This window comes from Nasonia vitripennis (assembly GCF_009193385.2).
Source record: "Nasonia vitripennis strain AsymCx chromosome 2 unlocalized genomic scaffold, Nvit_psr_1.1 chr2_random0007, whole genome shotgun sequence".
Classification (NCBI taxonomy): Eukaryota; Metazoa; Arthropoda; class Insecta; order Hymenoptera; family Pteromalidae; genus Nasonia; species Nasonia vitripennis.
In genome coordinates, this window is record NW_022279614.1 from 34,525 (window position 1) to 41,666 (window position 7,142).

Consider the following 7,142-nt stretch of genomic DNA (forward strand, 5'->3'; position numbering starts at 1 on the left):
TGGATCTAGACCAAAAAATTCATGGAGATGCCTTTTTAAAGTAAAAAAATATCTATTAAGTTTTAGAGTGGGTCTGACCTTCTACTAGAAGTTATACATCAAACAAACATAATATATTATGATGATTAACTATAATTATATATCTAAGTACTGTACATCGATTGTGTATCTTCTATCCATCTCCAACTTCACCTCTATCGATATTCCTATTTTCTATATTTCTTATGTCTATTTCTACCTCGTTCTACATTCAGCCCTTTAATCCAGTTTTAGTTATATCTCTATCTCTATTTTCAGCCCATGGTTTCTTTATTTTTCCACGCAATCTGCATTTTCTTTCTTTTATTATTTTTCGAGTATTCGTTTTCTCGATTTCTAATCTGAATCTTGTTTGTATCTTTAGTTCATTATTTTTTATCTTTTTTTTTCTTTTCTTAGGTATTACATTTTTTCTGCCTAACCTAAATATCTACTTTACTCGATTATCATAGATTTATAATTATCTGATAGACCTAGATTTAGTTTAAACGTATTTTGGTTAGAGTAAAAGATTTATAAGTTTATCAATTTGGCATATCCAATCACACGGCTGAATTTTATCATGATGTTTTGATAGTTATAAGCTGTAATATAGAATTGACTCCATTTAGTTATCGTTTCTTTCATAGTACGATTTAAGCCCCTTTACCACGACAAGGTAGAAGTCCTAAAAAGGGGATTTTTCTTTTTTTTTGGTTTTGTATTTTTATATTTTTTAATTTTTTATTGCATTTCATTCTTTTTTGTATTATGTTTGTCGTAATTTCATTTTCACTGTGATTCGTATATTTATATACGTTTAATTTGTTATTTCTTTTATAGTTTATCGCTATAATATTTAGTTATTCCATTTCCTCAGATGTGATTATAAATTTTGTAGCTTCAGAGGTTAATTGTTGTTCAATTTGTTTTGAACGTTTTCGACAACTGCTTATGACTGGGTCTGATGAAACCATAAAATAATGTATTATATCTTCATTCGTTTGAGACCTTTGGAACATCCTGCTATGTTCAGCACGAGCTTTCCGAAATATTTTGTTGGAAGCTTCCTGCGCTTCTTCAGAATAATATCCTATAGGTTTTGGAAATTCAATCATAATATCACATCCGTGTATAAGGATTTTATGTACAGATGGTGGCATTTTCTACCAGGGGTACATTTCTACACATCTTTTAGCCGTCTCTAAGCAGTAATCTTTGAATAATACTAAGTTAACTATTTTTTTACATGATATTATTTGCAGAATTACGTACAATCTAGAACTTTGAACTTTGATCAGTATTTTGGTAATATTTGTGTAGTTTTTGTTTGTAATATTATCGTTTTCTTTAGTAAATATGAAATTTATTGGACGACAATAAAACGTAGACGAAGGTTTTTCATTAATCCACAAAATTTCTTCATCAATAGTTTTGAGTTCAAGAGGTACAAAAGTTGTAATGAACACAGATGCATCTGTAAAATCTTGTGGATCATTAATTTCTGTATCACTGTCACTTGAATTCAAAATCATAGTATTATTTGTAAAAGACTGCCTTGTTGTTTGCTGTCCTGAGCTCCCATCCATACCCCACTTTCCTGAAAAAATAACATTTTGATTTAAAGCTTGTAATGCATCTATGTTTAATGTCATCAAAATTCTCTTTAAGGTATGATCAAGCAAAGATATTATATGAACTTTGGCTCCAGAATCAGAAAAATCTATGTGTTCGGGGTAACAAGCCTTCTTGGCATCGTTAATCGACGAATAAGTTGGGTATAACGTGCCTCCATGCATATCACTGGTATAATCTTGCAATTTTGTATACTTGCGTATTGATAAATCTAAATCTAGGTACATGGCTAAGGCTTTATTAATATATTGACTATCAAAGGGAGCTTCGTGTTTAATTTTAAGTGCTGTAACTAGCTCTTCTTTTGTATGTTCTTCAGCCAAGTCAATTGCTCATCTACGTTTTGTTTTTGAAGATCCTTCTTCATAAGACAAAAGTGGTCTTCCTACTTTTTTAAATTTATTTTCGATTCAGATAGATTAATATTACTAACTGATGTATCCAAATTTAAAGAATCGGCATCTTCGCATTCTAAAGTAAAAGTTTTCTCAAGAAATTCTTTATATTTTGACAGAAAGATATCTTTTTTACGGGTAACCATTGCCCATTTACGTTTATATTGAATCATAAAGTTTGTCTTTAAGAATTCAAGCAATTTTTTTTCCTCATTTTCTGAAATTTTATATTTTAATTTGAGATCTTTCAAAATAAATTCAGCAGAAGACTCTGAGGGATTTTTATTATCCCATATCAAATTACAAAAATATGAATATGTTAAATGGATCGACATTTCTTGTAATATTTAGCAATTTAAAACTTTTTTTTTAATATTCAGCTTTTAAAACGTTACATAAACATTTCCAACTTTGTTAATGGCTCAGTATTAGTATATTTAAAACAAATCAATAATAGTATATATTATCTGCAAATAACGATTATAATGAGACTTCTATTTTTAACAATTATTTACTGAAGCACTGTATATCGCCACTTTCAGAATTAATTGTCCTCTAAAATAGTAGTAAAAAATAATTATATAAAATCTTCGTTTATATTGTATAACGGTGATCTGGATGCAGTTGCTCAGTTTCCAGTTCCGCTATAATCAAGGTCCGTAGACCTCGTTACTCTCGAGAAAGAGAGTCGTCGGGATAGCACCTAGTGCTGAATAGGTTCCGGCCAGGCCAGTTATGCTGCGATCTCGTACGTATGCGAGGCGCAAGCCCGCGGAGGCGGCTGGGTCGGTGATGGAGCGAGGTACAAGTGTACGCGTAGGAACACGCAAAATAACGACTGTCGAGATTGTTGAGGGACTGTCACAGCGTTTATTGACAAACCATATACAGGGCCTGCATGCGAGCAAGCGAGGTCGCAGGTACGAGGGAGGATAAGGAGAGCCCTGGCGAGTGTAGCGTGAGAGAGAGAGCTGGCACTTACAGTTAGCCGATATCGCCCTGATGTTCGCTGTCAGCAGTCGGAACCCCGTCGGTGCAGTTCCGGATGCGGTAGCGAGACGCAATGTCGTATACGCACGCACACTCACACACTTCAACTTTCACTCTCTTAACAGCTATCTCCCGAAAGTACTGAGCGCCTCGCGAGGAGTCAGTTCAAAGGTCGGATCGTATCTGGCGGCACGCGTCTCAGTCGCGTGTCGCCGAATTTTCTCTCTCTCTCCCTCTCTCTCCGCCTCTCTCGCGTCGTCCAGCGGCTCTCCCCGCCTTGCCAGCGCTGGTACCTGTAACAGTGTGAATTTAGTACAAGTCTTTCTTCTCGCGGCATGCTGAGCTTATGACGTGCTAATATCGCCCGTCATAATTGCTTTACAAGTTTATTTTTAAATTCGTATTATTAACAGAGAAATAGAAATGTAAATTCATCTTTTTATAGAAAAGAAACTGTAGCTGTGAATAAGATGTATACTTCTATTACATCTTATTTATATTATTTTTAGTTATATTTATATTTTATTTCTATGATTTATATGAATTAACATGGTATTAATACACAATGACACTTAAATTTTCAGATAATGATTTTATTAATATTATTAAACTTCAAAACAACTTATTATGTTGAAGCTTGATACTTTTAGTTTTCTTACTACTAGTAACAGTTTTAGTCTGCTGCGATTTCAAATACGAATAATGTAGCTCTTATTATAATTTTTATAAAAATTATATTTAAAAATATAATACTTTAAGATACTTTAAGAACAACAGCATGTACCTATAATTGTAAAACCATATATGTTTCAAGTGCTATAACTTGTGTATTCACAAAGTTCGATATAATGGTAAAAATGGTTTGAACATTGGAAAATAGAGATATAATTATTATTATCATACAAGACATAAATCATCGCTCTTGTATGTAATTTATTCTATAAATAAGTACATTATCAGTCAATCGAAGTGCATATAGTTAATACTTTTATTTTTTTCTTATTTTTATTGCAATAGAAATAAAAAAAACCGCTGCCAATTCATTGGCACGTAGCTTCCTCCAACTTAATTTATAGTTCCAATAAAGAAAATATTGTTTAATACATAGTAGTATGTTAATGCTTTTTTAAATATTTTTAAATAAATTTTCCATATGCAAACTTAAAAAAATACGTAGCCTAATCATTAAATTTATGTTATATTCAAATATTATATTTGTTACAAACAAAAAAACAAATATTATTTATAACAAATATCTGTGAAATCAAGAGCCAAAAAAATTAATATAGCAATAAGTTTGAGAATATGTTCTATAGATATCCAAATGGTCTTATGAAAATCTCACGTGATTTTCACGTGGTAATACGGGATTTTTTCAGTAGACATTAATTAATTACGTGATTACTCACGTGATTATAAAGCAATGTATCTCGCGATTAATCATAGGATTAATCACGTGACTACTTACGCAATTAATTACAGAACTAATCATTTTTGCGTAACCATAATTAATTAATTTATATTTTTATTTTTTGCAAATAATGCATGTCCTCTGTTACTTCGGGAATTGTGTGAATTTGATTGTGGTATGATAAAAGAAGCAAATCTTATAGGAATGTGTATAAAAGTTAAATATTTATTTTCATAACTTTTTGATCATTATATTATGATATATTGATTGTTAACTGTTGATAGGAGTCTAGACCAATTCTGGAATTTATGTACATATTCTTATACTACTTTAACCTAGCTGTATAACTTATTTCGTAACGATAGTCTTGAAATATCCTACGTTATAAGTGTCAAATTTGCATATTAACTACTTATTAACCATCATATTATGTTTGTTTGATGTATAACTTCTAGTAGAAGGTCAGACCCACTCTAAAACTTAATAGATATTTTTTTACTTTAAAAAGGCATCTCCATGAATTTTTTGGTCTAGATCCACGGGATCGAACCAGCAGAATTTCGGATTTAAAGGTTTAAATTGCAAATAAGGTAGCCTAAACATATATATATATATATATATATATATATATATATATATATATATATATATATATGACTTTAAGGATATTTTTATTGAAAAGGTGAGAAAATTTTACAAAAAAAAGTATTCCTATGTCTATAGTGAAAAATGCTTCCCTGAGCAGTTATCAATCATTCAAAATAGGCAAAAAACGCAGAAAATGCTTAGCACCTGCTTTTGACCCCCTATAACTCGAAGAGTATCGATGAAAAAAGTCTGAAAAAATTCATAAGACTATTTGGATATCTATAGAACATATTCTCAAACTTATGGCTATATTAATTTTTTAGTTCTCGATTTCACAGAGAACCATCCATTTATTCGTATAAATAATATACAGGGTGTCCCATTTTAATTTACCACCCCCTAGAACTGGTTAATAATTTGCTCTGAGAAAAAAATGTTTCAAATAAAATTTGTTGGGTTCGAAGGGGGACATCTTTTGGCTATTTTAGCTGTGACCTTGAACATGACCTTCAAGGTCATTTGAAAGTCAAGACCAAATTTTCATATGAAATGTGCATATTTTTATGGCGGATTCGGATTCTACTAAAAAAGAGAAACACTTTTTGTCCGAATCATTTTTTGAAAAAATCCCAAATTTTTGTTGTAAACGGCTTTAAAAAAGTTGAAAAAATCACTAGATATCTCTTATTGCCCCACCCTTTAAAAGAAGTTAAAAATTTTACATTTTATCCGAGGAATTAGAAACGTACACAATTTTACAAATTTAAGTCCAAGTATGACCTTAGCCATGAACTTGTCCTTAACCAACAAGGTCATTCGAAGGTCAGTCAATTTATTTAACGGTAATCCTCGATTTTTATTCCGGCAATTGAAGCTTGGCTATGACCTTGACCTCGAACCTTAAATTCATTTTAAGAAAGAACCATCACTTTAATGGAAAATACTCTCTTTTTCAAAGAAATGAAATTACCAAAAAATTTATTAACAGAACCAAAGTTCATTAGAACGCTAATCTGATTCATTTTTTATCACATGGGGGAAGTTTGCAATCTTCGGGGTGTGTTTGACATTCTCTGGGGCAAGTTTGCAATCTTCGGGGTATGTTTGACATTCTCTGGGGCAAGTTTTACGTCATCTGCGGAAAATTTGACATCATCTGGGGCAAGTTTACGGTCACAACTGGGACAAGTTTGACATCATCTGGGGCAAGTTTGAGCAGTAAGGGGCATGTTTTCAACTGAGAATCAAAATCAAGCTTAGTTTTTTTAATGAAAATTGTACATATTTTAAATCATATTCAGATTCTCTGATAAAGTACGCATCTTTTTAAGAAATATTTTTCTCGTAAATGCTTTATTTCTCGCTAAAAGACATTTTTTTGCTTCGTTATCGTTCTATTGGTAAAGCTTGTAAATTCTTACAGCTCCTCAAAGCTTCTCATCATTAGGTTTTCATTGACTTTCTGAATTTCAGAGCAGAAAAATACTTATAATAAATTATTTCTAGTAAGATTAAATATTCCCTAAAAAATCTACCTACAACAGATAATGGCTGACTACACGCCAGTAGAGATAGTCAACATGATCAAGATTCTGGGAGAATGTCACGACAATTACAAGGCTGCAGCGAGGCTGTACGCTGAAAGGTATCCGGACGCTCGTCATCCTACTAGGAGGAATATTAAACTTCTAACGATAAGAGCTCAAGGAGGTAACTTAAGAAGGAAGAGGCGACGGACGGGCCCAAGAGAGCATATTGCACTTGGGGTTCGTGCTGTAATTGCCGAGGATCCTCATATTTCGACGCGACAAATTCAGCGAATGCATGGAGTACCCAGATCAACAGTTTCCCGTTTATTGCGTCATTTTAGATTTCATCCATATCACTTGCACCTTACACATGCCATTGAGCCTGGTGATCCTGCCAGGCGACTTAGATTCTGTCAATGGGCGGAAACACGAATGCGCATAGATCCATTTTTCTTTGATCGGACTCTCTTTACAGACGAGGCAAAGTTCGACAATATGGGAGGAGTTAATCTTCATAACGCGCATTATTATGCAGAAGAAAATCCACATTGGCAGCGAGATCACCGTACACAAAGA